General features: G+C 50.2%; 10 non-coding genes across 10 annotated transcripts; all 10 read left to right on the top strand.

Annotated features, from left to right (window-relative positions):
- The first annotated feature begins 139 nt into the window (after positions 1-139).
- Positions 140-211, top strand: trnad-guc (transfer RNA aspartic acid (anticodon GUC)). Its single transcript has one exon. It is a non-coding gene; the product is annotated as a tRNA-Asp (tRNA).
- A 1,772-nt stretch (positions 212-1,983) lies between these two features.
- On the top strand, positions 1,984-2,055 carry trnad-guc (transfer RNA aspartic acid (anticodon GUC)). The gene has a single exon. It is a non-coding gene; the product is annotated as a tRNA-Asp (tRNA).
- Positions 2,056-3,785: 1,730 nt separating this feature from the next.
- Positions 3,786-3,857, top strand: trnad-guc (transfer RNA aspartic acid (anticodon GUC)). Its single transcript has one exon. It is a non-coding gene; the product is annotated as a tRNA-Asp (tRNA).
- A 1,772-nt stretch (positions 3,858-5,629) lies between these two features.
- On the top strand, positions 5,630-5,701 carry trnad-guc (transfer RNA aspartic acid (anticodon GUC)). Its single transcript has one exon. It is a non-coding gene; the product is annotated as a tRNA-Asp (tRNA).
- Positions 5,702-7,504: 1,803 nt separating this feature from the next.
- On the top strand, positions 7,505-7,576 carry trnad-guc (transfer RNA aspartic acid (anticodon GUC)). Its single transcript has one exon. It is a non-coding gene; the product is annotated as a tRNA-Asp (tRNA).
- Positions 7,577-9,348: 1,772 nt separating this feature from the next.
- Positions 9,349-9,420, top strand: trnad-guc (transfer RNA aspartic acid (anticodon GUC)). Its single transcript has one exon. It is a non-coding gene; the product is annotated as a tRNA-Asp (tRNA).
- A 1,803-nt stretch (positions 9,421-11,223) lies between these two features.
- Positions 11,224-11,295, top strand: trnad-guc (transfer RNA aspartic acid (anticodon GUC)). Its single transcript has one exon. It is a non-coding gene; the product is annotated as a tRNA-Asp (tRNA).
- Positions 11,296-13,130: 1,835 nt separating this feature from the next.
- On the top strand, positions 13,131-13,202 carry trnad-guc (transfer RNA aspartic acid (anticodon GUC)). The gene has a single exon. It is a non-coding gene; the product is annotated as a tRNA-Asp (tRNA).
- A 1,804-nt stretch (positions 13,203-15,006) lies between these two features.
- trnad-guc (transfer RNA aspartic acid (anticodon GUC)) lies at positions 15,007-15,078 on the top strand. The gene has a single exon. It is a non-coding gene; the product is annotated as a tRNA-Asp (tRNA).
- A 1,835-nt stretch (positions 15,079-16,913) lies between these two features.
- trnad-guc (transfer RNA aspartic acid (anticodon GUC)) lies at positions 16,914-16,985 on the top strand. Its single transcript has one exon. It is a non-coding gene; the product is annotated as a tRNA-Asp (tRNA).
- The last annotated feature ends 1,734 nt before the right edge of the window (positions 16,986-18,719 follow it).

Genomic DNA, 18,719 nt, shown 5'->3' with positions numbered 1-18,719 from the left:
ACAACAATAACTATTCCCTTAATCATCTCCACAGAGGTAGAAGATGATCTAAAGAAGAACTCAAATTGACAACAAAATCCAAATTTCACATAAGAACATTCTACCTAATACGGATGCGACAGAGCGCGCTGTCGTCCAATCCTCGGTAGTATAGTGGTTAGTATCCCCGCCTGTCACGCGGGAGACCGGGGTTCAATTCCCCGCCGGGGAGTCTGCGGCATTTTGAGAGGCCAGCTCCATATCTCAATGCAAGAGTGCCGATTTCAAGTCCCGTCCGTTCGCTCCAAAGGCGTGCGTTCCCAGGGCCGAGCGGTCTGCTCTTGTCAACAAACAAAACCTACGATACTCTCAATTCTGCTCTCCCTGGCCAACTTGTCCTTTCATCTACCAAGGAGATGATCATTTCAGACTTCCTCCTTTTTTGGCGACAAATGAAAACTGCCGTCCTCAAGAAGGCTCACCGGACCAGAAACCTTGTCTGCTTTCTTCCCCTTCCCCCACCCCCACTCCAGATGCTGACTTGCTCCAGCAATTTCTGTTTCCCACTCTGATTTTGTTGTCACTTCGTCCCGTCAGTGGGCATATAACTCCCACGCAAATGGGGTGCAAATTAAAACCTTTAAGCAACCGGTAGCGACAAATGACAGTGAGCTTTCCCCTCTCCCTCGCTCCAATCAAAAAGGGGTCAGACCCCTCAGAGTTTGGACCCGGTCCTGCCATTAAGGTGATGCAACACCATCCCCTGCTGCTGGCAGACTGTACTACACCCACAGTGGAAAGTCAAAGTCATCTGAGTGGCATCGTCTGCTCTTCTCGATAGAAGGACAAAGCCCAGTGGCTGGGTTAACATGAAGGTCAACACAGAGGCAAGCTTGAGAAAGCACGTGCAGGTACTCAACCTACACTGTTGGCATCATAGGAGCACCACAGTGTGGAAGCAGGCCATTCACACTGACCCTTCTGAAGAGAAACCCATGCAGATCCATGCTTGGTACTGAGGGATCCCAGCAAACGTTCACCGGTTCCCAATGTTGGGGGCGTCCAGAACCAGGGGTCACAGTCTCCGAACGAAGGGCAAGCGATTCAGGAAGAATTTTTCTCTCAGAGAGTGGTGAACCTGTGGACTTGTCTCCCACAGGAAGATGCGGCTATGCCGGTTTGTGAGATACACTCAAGAGGGAGCCGGACGTAGACCTTGCAGCTAAAGGGATCCAGGGGAGGAAGAGGAAGGAGAGGAAGCTGGAGTGGAGTGGTTACTGAAATTACATGTTCAGTCATGATCACATTGAATGGTGGTGATGTCTTGAAGGGCTGAATGGAACAAGTGAGGACTGCAGTTGCTGGAAATCAGAGTCTCGATCAGAGTGGCGCTGGAAACGCGAAGCAAGTCAGGCAGCATCCTGATTTTCCTGCTCCTCGGATTCTGCCTGACTTGAAGGGCTGAATGGCCTACTCCTGCACTTAATTTCTATGTTTCGATGTTAAATGCATGGCTGAGAGATCTGATGCAGCGTACAGTAAAGTCACCCCACCGTCCTCCGGGAGCACTGCTCTCTGATGAGGAAGCGATTGATGGGTGGTAGTAGAACCTGAGGGGACGAGCTTGAAAAGGGGAAGCTTTCGTGCTGAGTCCATTTGGCAGTGGGAATTGAAGCCAGGCTGTTGGATTTGTGCTGTCGTACACAAATCAGTTTGTTAGAAGCAGGTAATGGGAGAGAGCGCGTGGATCAGCAGCAGACGAAGTTTAACACAGACGGTAGGGCACAACGAAAAGGCTGTTTTACAGCAGCAGCAGCGGCGGCGGATTACTTGAAAGATAGATAGTCAAATAATAAAACATGAAAACAACAATAGCTATTCCCTTAATCATCTCCACAGAGGTAGAAGATGATCTAAAGAAGAACTCAAATTGACAACAAAATCCAAATTTCACATAAGAACATTCTACCTAATACGGATGCGACAGAGTGCGCTGTCGTCCAATCCTCGGTAGTATAGTTGTTAGTATCCCCGCCTGTCACGCGGGAGACCGGGGTTCAATTCCCCGCCGGGGAGTCTGCGGCATTTTGAGAGGCCAGCTCCATATCTCAATGCAAGAGTGCCGATTTCAAGTCCCGTCCGTTCGCTCCAAAGGCGTGCGTTCCCAGGGCCGAGCGGTCTGCTCTTGTCAACAAACAAAACCTACGATACTCTCAATTCTGCTCTCCCTGGCCAACTTGTCCTTTCTCCTTTTTTGGCGACAAATGAAAACTGCCGTCCTCAAGAAGGCTCACCGGACCAGAAACCTTGTCTGCTTTCTTCCCCTTCCCCCACCCCCACTCCAGATGCTGACTTGCTCCAGCAATTTCTCTTTCCCACTCTGATTTTGTTGTCACTTCGTCCCGTCAGTGGGCATATAACTCCCACGCAAATGGGGTGCAAATTAAAACCTTTAAGCAACCGGTAGCGACAAATGACAGTGAGCTTTCCCCTCTCCCTCGCTCCAATCAAAAAGGGGTCAGACCCCTCAGAGTTTGGACCCGGTCCTGCCATTAAGGTGATGCAACACCATCCCCTGCTGCTGGCAGACTGTACTACACCCACAGTGGAAAGTCAAAGTCATCTGAGTGGCATCGTCTGCTCTTCTCGATAGAAGGACAAAGCCCAGTGGCTGGGTTAACATGAAGGTCAACACAGAGGCAAGCTTGAGAAAGCACGTGCAGGTACTCAACCTACACTGTTGGCATCATAGGAGCACCACAGTGTGGAAGCAGGCCATTCACACTGACCCTTCTGAAGAGAAACCCATGCAGATCCATGCTTGGTACTGAGGGATCCCAGCAAAAGTTCACCGGTTCCCAATGTTGGGGGCGTCCAGAACCAGGGGTCACAGTCTCCGAACGAAGGGCAAGCGATTCAGGAAGAATTTTTCTCTCAGAGAGTGGTGAACCTGTGGACTTGTCTCCCACAGGAAGATGCGGCTATGCCGGTTTGTGAGATACACTCAAGAGGGAGCCGGACGTAGACCTTGCAGCTAAAGGGATCCAGGGGTACGGAGAGGAAGCTGGAGTGGTTACTGAAATTACATGTTCAGTCATGATCACATTGAATGGTGGTGATGTCTTGAAGGGCTGAATGGAACAAGTGAGGACTGCAGTTGCTGGAAATCAGAGTCTCGATCAGAGTGGCGCTGGAAACGCGAAGCAAGTCAGGCAGCATCCTGATTTTCCTGCTCCTCGGATTCTGCCTGACTTGAAGGGCTGAATGGCCTACTCCTGCACTTAATTTCTATGTTTCGATGTTAAATGCATGGCTGAGAGATCTGATGCAGCGTACAGTAAAGTCACCCCACCGTCCTCCGGGAGCACTGCTCTCTGATGAGGAAGCGATTGATGGGTGGTAGTAGAACCTGAGGGGACGAGCTTGAAAAGGGGAAGCTTTCGTGCTGAGTCCATTTGGCAGTGGGAATTGAAGCCAGGCTGTTGGATTTGTGCTGTCGTACACAAATCAGTTTGTTAGAAGCAGGTAATGGGAGAGAGCGCGTGGATCAGCAGCAGACGAAGTTTAACACAGACGGTAGGGCACAACGAAAAGGCTGTTTTACAGCAGCAGCAGCAGCGGCGGCGGATTACTTGAAAGATAGATAGTCAAATAATAAAACATGAAAACAACAATAACTATTCCCTTAATCATCTCCACAGAGGTAGAAGATGATCTAAAGAAGAACTCAAATTGACAACAAAATCCAAATTTCACATAAGAACATTCTACCTAATACGGATGCGACAGAGCGCGCTGTCGTCCAATCCTCGGTAGTATAGTGGTTAGTATCCCCGCCTGTCACGCGGGAGACCGGGGTTCAATTCCCCGCCGGGGAGTCTGCGGCATTTTGAGAGGCCAGCTCCATATCTCAATGCAAGAGTGCCGATTTCAAGTCCCGTCCGTTCGCTCCAAAGGCGTGCGTTCCCAGGGCCGAGCGGTCTTCTCTTGTCAACAAACAAAACCTACGATACTCTCAATTCTGCTCTCCCTGGCCAACTTGTCCTTTCATCTACCAAGGAGATGATCATTTCAGACTTCCTCCTTTTTTGGCGACAAATGAAAACTGCCGTCCTCAAGAAGGCTCACCGGACCAGAAACCTTGTCTGCTTTCTTCCCCTTCCCCCACCCCCACTCCAGATGCTGACTTGCTCCAGCAATTTCTGTTTCCCACTCTGATTTTGTTGTCACTTCGTCCCGTCAGTGGGCATATAACTCCCACGCAAATGGGGTGCAAATTAAAACCTTTAAGCAACCGGTAGCGACAAATGACAGTGAGCTTTCCCCTCTCCCTCGCTCCAATCAAAAAGGGGTCAGACCCCTCAGAGTTTGGACCCGGTCCTGCCATTAAGGTGATGCAACACCATCCCCTGCTGCTGGCAGACTGTACTACACCCACAGTGGAAAGTCAAAGTCATCTGAGTGGCATCGTCTGCTCTTCTCGATAGAAGGACAAAGCCCAGTGGCTGGGTTAACATGAAGGTCAACACAGAGGCAAGCTTGAGAAAGCACGTGCAGGTACTCAACCTACACTGTTGGCATCATAGGAGCACCACAGTGTGGAAGCAGGCCATTCACACTGACCCTTCTGAAGAGAAACCCATGCAGATCCATGCTTGGTACTGAGGGATCCCAGCAAACGTTCACCGGTTCCCAATGTTGGGGGCGTCCAGAACCAGGGGTCACAGTCTCCGAACGAAGGGCAAGCGATTCAGGAAGAATTTTTCTCTCAGAGAGTGGTGAACCTGTGGACTTGTCTCCCACAGGAAGATGCGGCTATGCCGGTTTGTGAGATACACTCAAGAGGGAGCCGGACGTAGACCTTGCAGCTAAAGGGATCCAGGGGAGGAAGAGGAAGGAGAGGAAGCTGGAGTGGAGTGGTTACTGAAATTACATGTTCAGTCATGATCACATTGAATGGTGGTGATGTCTTGAAGGGCTGAATGGAACAAGTGAGGACTGCAGTTGCTGGAAATCAGAGTCTCGATCAGAGTGGCGCTGGAAACGCGAAGCAAGTCAGGCAGCATCCTGATTTTCCTGCTCCTCGGATTCTGCCTGACTTGAAGGGCTGAATGGCCTACTCCTGCACTTAATTTCTATGTTTCGATGTTAAATGCATGGCTGAGAGATCTGATGCAGCGTACAGTAAAGTCACCCCACCGTCCTCCGGGAGCACTGCTCTCTGATGAGGAAGCGATTGATGGGTGGTAGTAGAACCTGAGGGGACGAGCTTGAAAAGGGGAAGCTTTCGTGCTGAGTCCATTTGGCAGTGGGAATTGAAGCCAGGCTGTTGGATTTGTGCTGTCGTACACAAATCAGTTTGTTAGAAGCAGGTAATGGGAGAGAGCGCGTGGATCAGCAGCAGACGAAGTTTAACACAGACGGTAGGGCACAACGAAAAGGCTGTTTTACAGCAGCAGCAGCGGCGGCGGATTACTTGAAAGATAGATAGTCAAATAATAAAACATGAAAACAACAATAGCTATTCCCTTAATCATCTCCACAGAGGTAGAAGATGATCTAAAGAAGAACTCAAATTGACAACAAAATCCAAATTTCACATAAGAACATTCTACCTAATACGGATGCGACAGAGCGCGCTGTCGTCCAATCCTCGGTAGTATAGTTGTTAGTATCCCCGCCTGTCACGCGGGAGACCGGGGTTCAATTCCCCGCCGGGGAGTCTGCGGCATTTTGAGAGGCCAGCTCCATATCTCAATGCAAGAGTGCCGATTTCAAGTCCCGTCCGTTCGCTCCAAAGGCGTGCGTTCCCAGGGCCGAGCGGTCTGCTCTTGTCAACAAACAAAACCTACGATACTCTCAATTCTGCTCTCCCTGGCCAACTTGTCCTTTCTCCTTTTTTGGCGACAAATGAAAACTGCCGTCCTCAAGAAGGCTCACCGGACCAGAAACCTTGTCTGCTTTCTTCCCCTTCCCCCACCCCCACTCCAGATGCTGACTTGCTCCAGCAATTTCTCTTTCCCACTCTGATTTTGTTGTCACTTCGTCCCGTCAGTGGGCATATAACTCCCACGCAAATGGGGTGCAAATTAAAACCTTTAAGCAACCGGTAGCGACAAATGACAGTGAGCTTTCCCCTCTCCCTCGCTCCAATCAAAAAGGGGTCAGACCCCTCAGAGTTTGGACCCGGTCCTGCCATTAAGGTGATGCAACACCATCCCCTGCTGCTGGCAGACTGTACTACACCCACAGTGGAAAGTCAAAGTCATCTGAGTGGCATCGTCTGCTCTTCTCGATAGAAGGACAAAGCCCAGTGGCTGGGTTAACATGAAGGTCAACACAGAGGCAAGCTTGAGAAAGCACGTGCAGGTACTCAACCTACACTGTTGGCATCATAGGAGCACCACAGTGTGGAAGCAGGCCATTCACACTGACCCTTCTGAAGAGAAACCCATGCAGATCCATGCTTGGTACTGAGGGATCCCAGCAAAAGTTCACCGGTTCCCAATGTTGGGGGCGTCCAGAACCAGGGGTCACAGTCTCCGAACGAAGGGCAAGCGATTCAGGAAGAATTTTTCTCTCAGAGAGTGGTGAACCTGTGGACTTGTCTCCCACAGGAAGATGCGGCTATGCCGGTTTGTGAGATACACTCAAGAGGGAGCCGGACGTAGACCTTGCAGCTAAAGGGATCCAGGGGAGGAAGAGGAAGGAGAGGAAGCTGGAGTGGAGTGGTTACTGAAATTACATGTTCAGTCATGATCACATTGAATGGTGGTGATGTCTTGAAGGGCTGAATGGAACAAGTGAGGACTGCAGTTGATGGAAATCAGAGTCTCGATCAGAGTGGCGCTGGAAATCAGAGTCTCGATCAGAGTGGCGCTGGAAATCAGAGTCTCGATCAGAGTGGCGCTGGAAACGCGAAGCAAGTCAGGCAGCATCCTGATTTTCCTGCTCCTCGGATTCTGCCTGACTTGAAGGGCTGAATGGCCTACTCCTGCACTTAATTTCTATGTTTCGATGTTAAATGCATGGCTGAGAGATCTGATGCAGCGTACAGTAAAGTCACCCCACCGTCCTCCGGGAGCACTGCTCTCTGATGAGGAAGCGATTGATGGGTGGTAGTAGAACCTGAGGGGACGAGCTTGAAAAGGGGAAGCTTTCGTGCTGAGTCCATTTGGCAGTGGGAATTGAAGCCAGGCTGTTGGATTTGTGCTGTCGTACACAAATCAGTTTGTTAGAAGCAGGTAATGGGAGAGAGCGCGTGGATCAGCAGCAGACGAAGTTTAACACAGACGGTAGGGCACAACGAAAAGGCTGTTTTACAGCAGCAGCAGCAGCGGCGGCGGATTACTTGAAAGATAGATAGTCAAATAATAAAACATGAAAACAACAATAACTATTCCCTTAATCATCTCCACAGAGGTAGAAGATGATCTAAAGAAGAACTCAAATTGACAACAGAATCCAAATTTCACATAAGAACATTCTACCTAATACGGATGCGACAGAGCGCGCTGTCGTCCAATCCTCGGTAGTATAGTGGTTAGTATCCCCGCCTGTCAAGCGGGAGACCGGGGTTCAATTCCCCGCCGGGGAGTCTGCGGCATTTTGAGAGGCCAGCTCCATATCTCAATGCAAGAGTGCCGATTTCAAGTCCCGTCCGTTCGCTCCAAAGGCGTGCGTTCCCAGGGCCGAGCGGTCTGCTCTTGTCAACAAACAAAACCTACGATACTCTCAATTCTGCTCTCCCTGGCCAACTTGTCCTTTCATCTACCAAGGAGATGATCATTTCAGACTTCCTCCTTTTTTGGCGACAAATGAAAACTGCCGTCCTCAAGAAGGCTCACCGGACCAGAAACCTTGTCTGCTTTCTTCCCCTTCCCCGACCCCCACTCCAGATGCTGACTTGCTCCAGCAATTTCTCTTTCCCACTCTGATTTTGTTGTCACTTCGTCCCGTCAGTGGGCATATAACTCCCACGCAAATGGGGTGCAAATTAAAACCTTTAAGCAACCGGTAGCGACAAATGACAGTGAGCTTTCCCCTCTCCCTCGCTCCAATCAAAAAGGGGTCAGACCCCTCAGAGTTTGGACCCGGTCCTGCCATTAAGGTGATGCAACACCATCCCCTGCTGCTGGCAGACTGTACTACACCCACAGTGGAAAGTCAAAGTCATCTGAGTGGCATCGTCTGCTCTTCTCGATAGAAGGACAAAGCCCAGTGGCTGGGTTAACATGAAGGTCAACACAGAGGCAAGCTTGAGAAAGCACGTGCAGGTACTCAACCTACACTGTTGGCATCATAGGAGCACCACAGTGTGGAAGCAGGCCATTCACACTGACCCTTCTGAAGAGAAACCCATGCAGATCCATGCTTGGTACTGAGGGATCCCAGCAAACGTTCACCGGTTCCCAATGTTGGGGGCGTCCAGAACCAGGGGTCACAGTCTCCGAACGAAGGGCAAGCGATTCAGGAAGAATTTTTCTCTCAGAGAGTGGTGAACCTGTGGACTTGTCTCCCACAGGAAGATGCGGCTATGCCGGTTTGTGAGATACACTCAAGAGGGAGCCGGACGTAGACCTTGCAGCTAAAGGGATCCAGGGGAGGAAGAGGAAGGAGAGGAAGCTGGAGTGGAGTGGTTACTGAAATTACATGTTCAGTCATGATCACATTGAATGGTGGTGATGTCTTGAAGGGCTGAATGGAACAAGTGAGGACTGCAGTTGCTGGAAATCAGAGTCTCGATCAGAGTGGCGCTGGAAACGCGAAGCAAGTCAGGCAGCATCCTGATTTTCCTGCTCCTCGGATTCTGCCTGACTTGAAGGGCTGAATGGCCTACTCCTGCACTTAATTTCTATGTTTCGATGTTAAATGCATGGCTGAGAGATCTGATGCAGCGTACAGTAAAGTCACCCCACCGTCCTCCGGGAGCACTGCTCTCTGATGAGGAAGCGATTGATGGGTGGTAGTAGAACCTGAGGGGACGAGCTTGAAAAGGGGAAGCTTTCGTGCTGAGTCCATTTGGCAGTGGGAATTGAAGCCAGGCTGTTGGATTTGTGCTGTCGTACACAAATCAGTTTGTTAGAAGCAGGTAATGGGAGAGAGCGCGTGGATCAGCAGCAGACGAAGTTTAACACAGACGGTAGGGCACAACGAAAAGGCTGTTTTACAGCAGCAGCAGCGGCGGCGGATTACTTGAAAGATAGATAGTCAAATAATAAAACATGAAAACAACAATAGCTATTCCCTTAATCATCTCCACAGAGGTAGAAGATGATCTAAAGAAGAACTCAAATTGACAACAAAATCCAAATTTCACATAAGAACATTCTACCTAATACGGATGCGACAGAGTGCGCTGTCGTCCAATCCTCGGTAGTATAGTTGTTAGTATCCCCGCCTGTCACGCGGGAGACCGGGGTTCAATTCCCCGCCGGGGAGTCTGCGGCATTTTGAGAGGCCAGCTCCATATCTCAATGCAAGAGTGCCGATTTCAAGTCCCGTCCGTTCGCTCCAAAGGCGTGCGTTCCCAGGGCCGAGCGGTCTGCTCTTGTCAACAAACAAAACCTACGATACTCTCAATTCTGCTCTCCCTGGCCAACTTGTCCTTTCTCCTTTTTTGGCGACAAATGAAAACTGCCGTCCTCAAGAAGGCTCACCGGACCAGAAACCTTGTCTGCTTTCTTCCCCTTCCCCCACCCCCACTCCAGATGCTGACTTGCTCCAGCAATTTCTCTTTCCCACTCTGATTTTGTTGTCACTTCGTCCCGTCAGTGGGCATATAACTCCCACGCAAATGGGGTGCAAATTAAAACCTTTAAGCAACCGGTAGCGACAAATGACAGTGAGCTTTCCCCTCTCCCTCGCTCCAATCAAAAAGGGGTCAGACCCCTCAGAGTTTGGACCCGGTCCTGCCATTAAGGTGATGCAACACCATCCCCTGCTGCTGGCAGACTGTACTACACCCACAGTGGAAAGTCAAAGTCATCTGAGTGGCATCGTCTGCTCTTCTCGATAGAAGGACAAAGCCCAGTGGCTGGGTTAACATGAAGGTCAACACAGAGGCAAGCTTGAGAAAGCACGTGCAGGTACTCAACCTACACTGTTGGCATCATAGGAGCACCACAGTGTGGAAGCAGGCCATTCACACTGACCCTTCTGAAGAGAAACCCATGCAGATCCATGCTTGGTACTGAGGGATCCCAGCAAAAGTTCACCGGTTCCCAATGTTGGGGGCGTCCAGAACCAGGGGTCACAGTCTCCGAACGAAGGGCAAGCGATTCAGGAAGAATTTTTCTCTCAGAGAGTGGTGAACCTGTGGACTTGTCTCCCACAGGAAGATGCGGCTATGCCGGTTTGTGAGATACACTCAAGAGGGAGCCGGACGTAGACCTTGCAGCTAAAGGGATCCAGGGGAGGAAGAGGAAGGAGAGGAAGCTGGAGTGGAGTGGTTACTGAAATTACATGTTCAGTCATGATCACATTGAATGGTGGTGATGTCTTGAAGGGCTGAATGGAACAAGTGAGGACTGCAGTTGATGGAAATCAGAGTCTCGATCAGAGTGGCGCTGGAAATCAGAGTCTCGATCAGAGTGGCGCTGGAAATCAGAGTCTCGATCAGAGTGGCGCTGGAAACGCGAAGCAAGTCAGGCAGCATCCTGATTTTCCTGCTCCTCGGATTCTGCCTGACTTGAAGGGCTGAATGGCCTACTCCTGCACTTAATTTCTATGTTTCGATGTTAAATGCATGGCTGAGAGATCTGATGCAGCGTACAGTAAAGTCACCCCACCGTCCTCCGGGAGCACTGCTCTCTGATGAGGAAGCGATTGATGGGTGGTAGTAGAACCTGAGGGGACGAGCTTGAAAAGGGGAAGCTTTCGTGCTGAGTCCATTTGGCAGTGGGAATTGAAGCCAGGCTGTTGGATTTGTGCTGTCGTACACAAATCAGTTTGTTAGAAGCAGGTAATGGGAGAGAGCGCGTGGATCAGCAGCAGACGAAGTTTAACACAGACGGTAGGGCACAACGAAAAGGCTGTTTTACAGCAGCAGCAGCAGCGGCGGCGGATTACTTGAAAGATAGATAGTCAAATAATAAAACATGAAAACAACAATAACTATTCCCTTAATCATCTCCACAGAGGTAGAAGATGATCTAAAGAAGAACTCAAATTGACAACAGAATCCAAATTTCACATAAGAACATTCTACCTAATACGGATGCGACAGAGTGCGCTGTCGTCCAATCCTCGGTAGTATAGTGGTTAGTATCCCCGCCTGTCACGCGGGAGACCGGGGTTCAATTCCCCGCCGGGGAGTCTGCGGCATTTTGAGAGGCCAGCTCCATATCTCAATGCAAGAGTGCCGATTTCAAGTCCCGTCCGTTCGCTCCAAAGGCGTGCGTTCCCAGGGCCGAGCGGTCTGCTCTTGTCAACAAACAAAACCTACGATACTCTCAATTCTGCTCTCCCTGGCCAACTTGTCCTTTCATCTACCAAGGAGATGATCATTTCAGACTTCCTCATTTTTTGGCGACAAATGAAAACTGCCGTCCTCAAGAAGGCTCACCGGACCAGAAACCTTGTCTGCTTTCTTCCCCTTCCCCGACCCCCACTCCAGATGCTGACTTGCTCCAGCAATTTCTCTTTCCCACTCTGATTTTGTTGTCACTTCGTCCCGTCAGTGGGCATATAACTCCCACGCAAATGGGGTGCAAATTAAAACCTTTAAGCAACCGGTAGCGACAAATGACAGTGAGCTTTCCCCTCTCCCTCGCTCCAATCAAAAAGGGGTCAGACCCCTCAGAGTTTGGACCCGGTCCTGCCATTAAGGTGATGCAACACCATCCCCTGCTGCTGGCAGACTGTACTACACCCACAGTGGAAAGTCAAAGTCATCTGAGTGGCATCGTCTGCTCTTCTCGATAGAAGGACAAAGCCCAGTGGCTGGGTTAACATGAAGGTCAACACAGAGGCAAGCTTGAGAAAGCACGTGCAGGTACTCAACCTACACTGTTGGCATCATAGGAGCACCACAGTGTGGAAGCAGGCCATTCACACTGACCCTTCTGAAGAGAAACCCATGCAGATCCATGCTTGGTACTGAGGGATCCCAGCAAACGTTCACCGGTTCCCAATGTTGGGGGCGTCCAGAACCAGGGGTCACAGTCTCCGAACGAAGGGCAAGCGATTCAGGAAGAATTTTTCTCTCAGAGAGTGGTGAACCTGTGGACTTGTCTCCCACAGGAAGATGCGGCTATGCCGGTTTGTGAGATACACTCAAGAGGGAGCCGGACGTAGACCTTGCAGCTAAAGGGATCCAGGGGAGGAAGAGGAAGGAGAGGAAGCTGGAGTGGAGTGGTTACTGAAATTACATGTTCAGTCATGATCACATTGAATGGTGGTGATGTCTTGAAGGGCTGAATGGAACAAGTGAGGACTGCAGTTGATGGAAATCAGAGTCTCGATCAGAGTGGCGCTGGAAATCAGAGTCTCGATCAGAGTGGCGCTGGAAATCAGAGTCTCGATCAGAGTGGCGCTGGAAACGCGAAGCAAGTCAGGCAGCATCCTGATTTTCCTGCTCCTCGGATTCTGCCTGACTTGAAGGGCTGAATGGCCTACTCCTGCACTTAATTTCTATGTTTCGATGTTAAATGCATGGCTGAGAGATCTGATGCAGCGTACAGTAAAGTCACCCCACCGTCCTCCGGGAGCACTGCTCTCTGATGAGGAAGCGATTGATGGGTGGTAGTAGAACCTGAGGGGACGAGCTTGAAAAGGGGAAGCTTTCGTGCTGAGTCCATTTGGCAGTGGGAATTGAAGCCAGGCTGTTGGATTTGTGCTGTCGTACACAAATCAGTTTGTTAGAAGCAGGTAATGGGAGAGAGCGCGTGGATCAGCAGCAGACGAAGTTTAACACAGACGGTAGGGCACAACGAAAAGGCTGTTTTACAGCAGCAGCAGCAGCGGCGGCGGATTACTTGAAAGATAGATAGTCAAATAATAAAACATGAAAACAACAATAACTATTCCCTTAATCATCTCCACAGAGGTAGAAGATGATCTAAAGAAGAACTCAAATTGACAACAAAATCCAAATTTCACATAAGAACATTCTACCTAATACGGATGCGACAGAGTGCGCTGTCGTCCAATCCTCGGTAGTATAGTGGTTAGTATCCCCGCCTGTCACGCGGGAGACCGGGGTTCAATTCCCCGCCGGGGAGTCTGCGGCATTTTGAGAGGCCAGCTCCATATCTCAATGCAAGAGTGCCGATTTCAAGTCCCGTCCGTTCGCTCCAAAGGCGTGCGTTCCCAGGGCCGAGCGGTCTGCTCTTGTCAACAAACAAAACCTACGATACTCTCAATTCTGCTCTCCCTGGCCAACTTGTCCTTTCATCTACCAAGGAGATGATCATTTCAGACTTCCTCCTTTTTTGGCGACAAATGAAAACTGCCGTCCTCAAGAAGGCTCACCGGACCAGAAACCTTGTCTGCTTTCTTCCCCTTCCCCCACCCCCACTCCAGATGCTGACTTGCTCCAGCAATTTCTCTTTCCCACTCTGATTTTGTTGTCACTTCGTCCCGTCAGTGGGCATATAACTCCCACGCAAATGGGGTGCAAATTAAAACCTTTAAGCAACCGGTAGCGACAAATGACAGTGAGCTTTCCCCTCTCCCTCGCTCCAATCAAAAAGGGGTCAGACCCCTCAGAGTTTGGACCCGGTCCTGCCATTAAGGTGATGCAACACCATCCCCTGCTGCTGGCAGACTGTACTACACCCACAGTGGAAAGTCAAAGTCATCTGAGTGGCATCGTCTGCTCTTCTCGATAGAAGGACAAAGCCCAGTGGCTGGGTTAACATGAAGGTCAACACAGAGGCAAGCTTGAGAAAGCACGTGCAGGTACTCAACCTACACTGTTGGCATCATAGGAGCACCACAGTGTGGAAGCAGGCCATTCACACTGACCCTTCTGAAGAGAAACCCATGCAGATCCATGCTTGGTACTGAGGGATCCCAGCAAACGTTCACCGGTTCCCAATGTTGGGGGCGTCCAGAACCAGGGGTCACAGTCTCCGAACGAAGGGCAAGCGATTCAGGAAGAATTTTTCTCTCAGAGAGTGGTGAACCTGTGGACTTGTCTCCCACAGGAAGATGCGGCTATGCCGGTTTGTGAGATACACTCAAGAGGGAGCCGGACGTAGACCTTGCAGCTAAAGGGATCCAGGGGAGGAAGAGGAAGGAGAGGAAGCTGGAGTGGAGTGGTTACTGAAATTACATGTTCAGTCATGATCACATTGAATGGTGGTGATGTCTTGAAGGGCTGAATGGAACAAGTGAGGACTGCAGTTGATGGAAATCAGAGTCTCGATCAGAGTGGCGCTGGAAATCAGAGTCTCGATCAGAGTGGCGCTGGAAACGCGAAGCAAGTCAGGCAGCATCCTGATTTTCCTGCTCCTCGGATTCTGCCTGACTTGAAGGGCTGAATGGCCTACTCCTGCACTTAATTTCTATGTTTCGATGTTAAATGCATGGCTGAGAGATCTGATGCAGCGTACAGTAAAGTCACCCCACCGTCCTCCGGGAGCACTGCTCTCTGATGAGGAAGCGATTGATGGGTGGTAGTAGAACCTGAGGGGACGAGCTTGAAAAGGGGAAGCTTTCGTGCTGAGTCCATTTGGCAGTGGGAATTGAAGCCAGGCTGTTGGATTTGTGCTGTCGTACACAAATCAGTTTGTTAGAAGCAGGTAATGGGAGAGAGCGCGTGGATCAGCAGCAGACGAAGTTTAACACAGACGGTAGGGCACAACGAAAAGGCTGTTTTACAGCAGCAGCAGCAGCGGCGGCGGTTACTTGAAAGATAGATAGTCAAATAATAAAACATGAAAACAACAATAACTATTCCCTTAATCATCTCCACAGAGGTAGAAGATGATCTAAAGAAGAACTCAAATTGACAACAAAATCCAAATTTCACATAAGAACATTCTACCTAATACGGATGCGACAGAGCGCGCTGTCGTCCAATCCTCGGTAGTATAGTGGTTAGTATCCCCGCCTGTCACGCGGGAGACCGGGGTTCAATTCCCCGCCGGGGAGTCTGCGGCATTTTGAGAGGCCAGCTCCATATCTCAATGCAAGAGTGCCGATTTCAAGTCCCGTCCGTTCGCTCCAAAGGCGTGCGTTCCCAGGGCCGAGCGGTCTGCTCTTGTCAACAAACAAAACCTACGATACTCTCAATTCTGCTCTCCCTGGCCAACTTGTCCTTTCATCTACCAAGGAGATGATCATTTCAGACTTCCTCCTTTTTTGGCGACAAATGAAAACTGCCGTCCTCAAGAAGGCTCACCGGACCAGAAACCTTGTCTGCTTTCTTCCCCTTCCCCGACCCCCACTCCAGATGCTGACTTGCTCCAGCAATTTCTGTTTCCCACTCTGATTTTGTTGTCACTTCGTCCCGTCAGTGGGCATATAACTCCCACGCAAATGGGGTGCAAATTAAAACCTTTAAGCAACCGGTAGCGACAAATGACAGTGAGCTTTCCCCTCTCCCTCGCTCCAATCAAAAAGGGGTCAGACCCCTCAGAGTTTGGACCCGGTCCTGCCATTAAGGTGATGCAACACCATCCCCTGCTGCTGGCAGACTGTACTACACCCACAGTGGAAAGTCAAAGTCATCTGAGTGGCATCGTCTGCTCTTCTCGATAGAAGGACAAAGCCCAGTGGCTGGGTTAACATGAAGGTCAACACAGAGGCAAGCTTGAGAAAGCACGTGCAGGTACTCAACCTACACTGTTGGCATCATAGGAGCACCACAGTGTGGAAGCAGGCCATTCACACTGACCCTTCTGAAGAGAAACCCATGCAGATCCATGCTTGGTACTGAGGGATCCCAGCAAACGTTCACCGGTTCCCAATGTTGGGGGCGTCCAGAACCAGGGGTCACAGTCTCCGAACGAAGGGCAAGCGATTCAGGAAGAATTTTTCTCTCAGAGAGTGGTGAACCTGTGGACTTGTCTCCCACAGGAAGATGCGGCTATGCCGGTTTGTGAGATACACTCAAGAGGGAGCCGGACGTAGACCTTGCAGCTAAAGGGATCCAGGGGAGGAAGAGGAAGGAGAGGAAGCTGGAGTGGAGTGGTTACTGAAATTACATGTTCAGTCATGATCACATTGAATGGTGGTGATGTCTTGAAGGGCTGAATGGAACAAGTGAGGACTGCAGTTGATGGAAATCAGAGTCTCGATCAGAGTGGCGCTGGAAATCAGAGTCTCGATCAGAGTGGCGCTGGAAATCAGAGTCTCGATCAGAGTGGCGCTGGAAACGCGAAGCAAGTCAGGCAGCATCCTGATTTTCCTGCTCCTCGGATTCTGCCTGACTTGAAGGGCTGAATGGCCTACTCCTGCACTTAATTTCTATGTTTCGATGTTAAATGCATGGCTGAGAGATCTGATGCAGCGTACAGTAAAGTCACCCCACCGTCCTCCGGGAGCACTGCTCTCTGATGAGGAAGCGATTGATGGGTGGTAGTAGAACCTGAGGGGACGAGCTTGAAAAGGGGAAGCTTTCGTGCTGAGTCCATTTGGCAGTGGGAATTGAAGCCAGGCTGTTGGATTTGTGCTGTCGTACACAAATCAGTTTGTTAGAAGCAGGTAATGGGAGAGAGCGCGTGGATCAGCAGCAGACGAAGTTTAACACAGACGGTAGGGCACAACGAAAAGGCTGTTTTACAGCAGCAGCAGCAGCGGCGGCGGATTACTTGAAAGATAGATAGTCAAATAATAAAACATGAAAACAACAATAACTATTCCCTTAATCATCTCCACAGAGGTAGAAGATGATCTAAAGAAGAACTCAAATTGACAACAAAATCCAAATTTCACATAAGAACATTCTACCTAATACGGATGCGACAGAGCGCGCTGTCGTCCAATCCTCGGTAGTATAGTGGTTAGTATCCCCGCCTGTCACGCGGGCGACCGGGGTTCAATTCCCCGCCGGGGAGTCTGCGGCATTTTGAGAGGCCAGCTCCATATCTCAATGCAAGAGTGCCGATTTCAAGTCCCGTCCGTTCGCTCCAAAGGCGTGCGTTCCCAGGGCCGAGCGGTCTGCTCTTGTCAACAAACAAAACCTACGATACTCTCAATTCTGCTCTCCCTGGCCAACTTGTCCTTTCATCTACCAAGGAGATGATCATTTCAGACTTCCTCCTTTTTTGGCGACAAATGAAAACTGCCGTCCTCAAGAAGGCTCACCGGACCAGAAACCTTGTCTGCTTTCTTCCCCTTCCCCCACCCCCACTCCAGATGCTGACTTGCTCCAGCAATTTCTGTTTCCCACTCTGATTTTGTTGTCACTTCGTCCCGTCAGTGGGCATATAACTCCCACGCAAATGGGGTGCAAATTAAAACCTTTAAGCAACCGGTAGCGACAAATGACAGTGAGCTTTCCCCTCTCCCTCGCTCCAATCAAAAAGGGGTCAGACCCCTCAGAGTTTGGACCCGGTCCTGCCATTAAGGTGATGCAACACCATCCCCTGCTGCTGGCAGACTGTACTACACCCACAGTGGAAAGTCAAAGTCATCTGAGTGGCATCGTCTGCTCTTCTCGATAGAAGGACAAAGCCCAGTGGCTGGGTTAACATGAAGGTCAACACAGAGGCAAGCTTGAGAAAGCACGTGCAGGTACTCAACCTACACTGTTGGCATCATAGGAGCACCACAGTGTGGAAGCAGGCCATTCACACTGACCCTTCTGAAGAGAAACCCATGCAGATCCATGCTTGGTACTGAGGGATCCCAGCAAACGTTCACCGGTTCCCAATGTTGGGGGCGTCCAGAACCAGGGGTCACAGTCTCCGAACGAAGGGCAAGCGATTCAGGAAGAATTTTTCTCTCAGAGAGTGGTGAACCTGTGGACTTGTCTCCCACAGGAAGATGCGGCTATGCCGGTTTGTGAGATACACTCAAGAGGGAGCCGGACGTAGACCTTGCAGCTAAAGGGATCCAGGGGAGGAAGAGGAAGGAGAGGAAGCTGGAGTGGAGTGGTTACTGAAATTACATGTTCAGTCATGATCACATTGAATGGTGGTGATGTCTTGAAGGGCTGAATGGAACAAGTGAGGACTGCAGTTGCTGGAAATCAGAGTCTCGATCAGAGTGGCGCTGGAAACGCGAAGCAAGTCAGGCAGCATCCTGATTTTCCTGCTCCTCGGATTCTGCCTGACTTGAAGGGCTGAATGGCCTACTCCTGCACTTAATTTCTATGTTTCGATGTTAAATGCATGGCTGAGAGATCTGATGCAGCGTACAGTAAAGTCACCCCACCGTCCTCCGGGAGCACTGCTCTCTGATGAGGAAGCGATTGATGGGTGGTAGTAGAACCTGAGGGGACGAGCTTGAAAAGGGGAAGCTTTCGTGCTGAGTCCATTTGGCAGTGGGAATTGAAGCCAGGCTGTTGGATTTGTGCTGTCGTACACAAATCAGTTTGTTAGAAGCAGGTAATGGGAGAGAGCGCGTGGATCAGCAGCAGACGAAGTTTAACACAGACGGTAGGGCACAACGAAAAGGCTGTTTTACAGCAGCAGCAGCGGCGGCGGATTACTTGAAAGATAGATAGTCAAATAATAAAACATGAAAACAACAATAGCTATTCCCTTAATCATCTCCACAGAGGTAGAAGATGATCTAAAGAAGAACTCAAATTGACAACAAAATCCAAATTTCACATAAGAACATTC

The sequence above is a fragment of the Chiloscyllium punctatum genome, chromosome 30, assembly GCF_047496795.1.
Source record: "Chiloscyllium punctatum isolate Juve2018m chromosome 30, sChiPun1.3, whole genome shotgun sequence".
Classification (NCBI taxonomy): domain Eukaryota; kingdom Metazoa; phylum Chordata; class Chondrichthyes; order Orectolobiformes; family Hemiscylliidae; genus Chiloscyllium; species Chiloscyllium punctatum.
The sequence above is the reverse complement of the archived record's forward strand: the minus strand, read 5'-3'. Positions and strand labels throughout refer to the sequence as shown.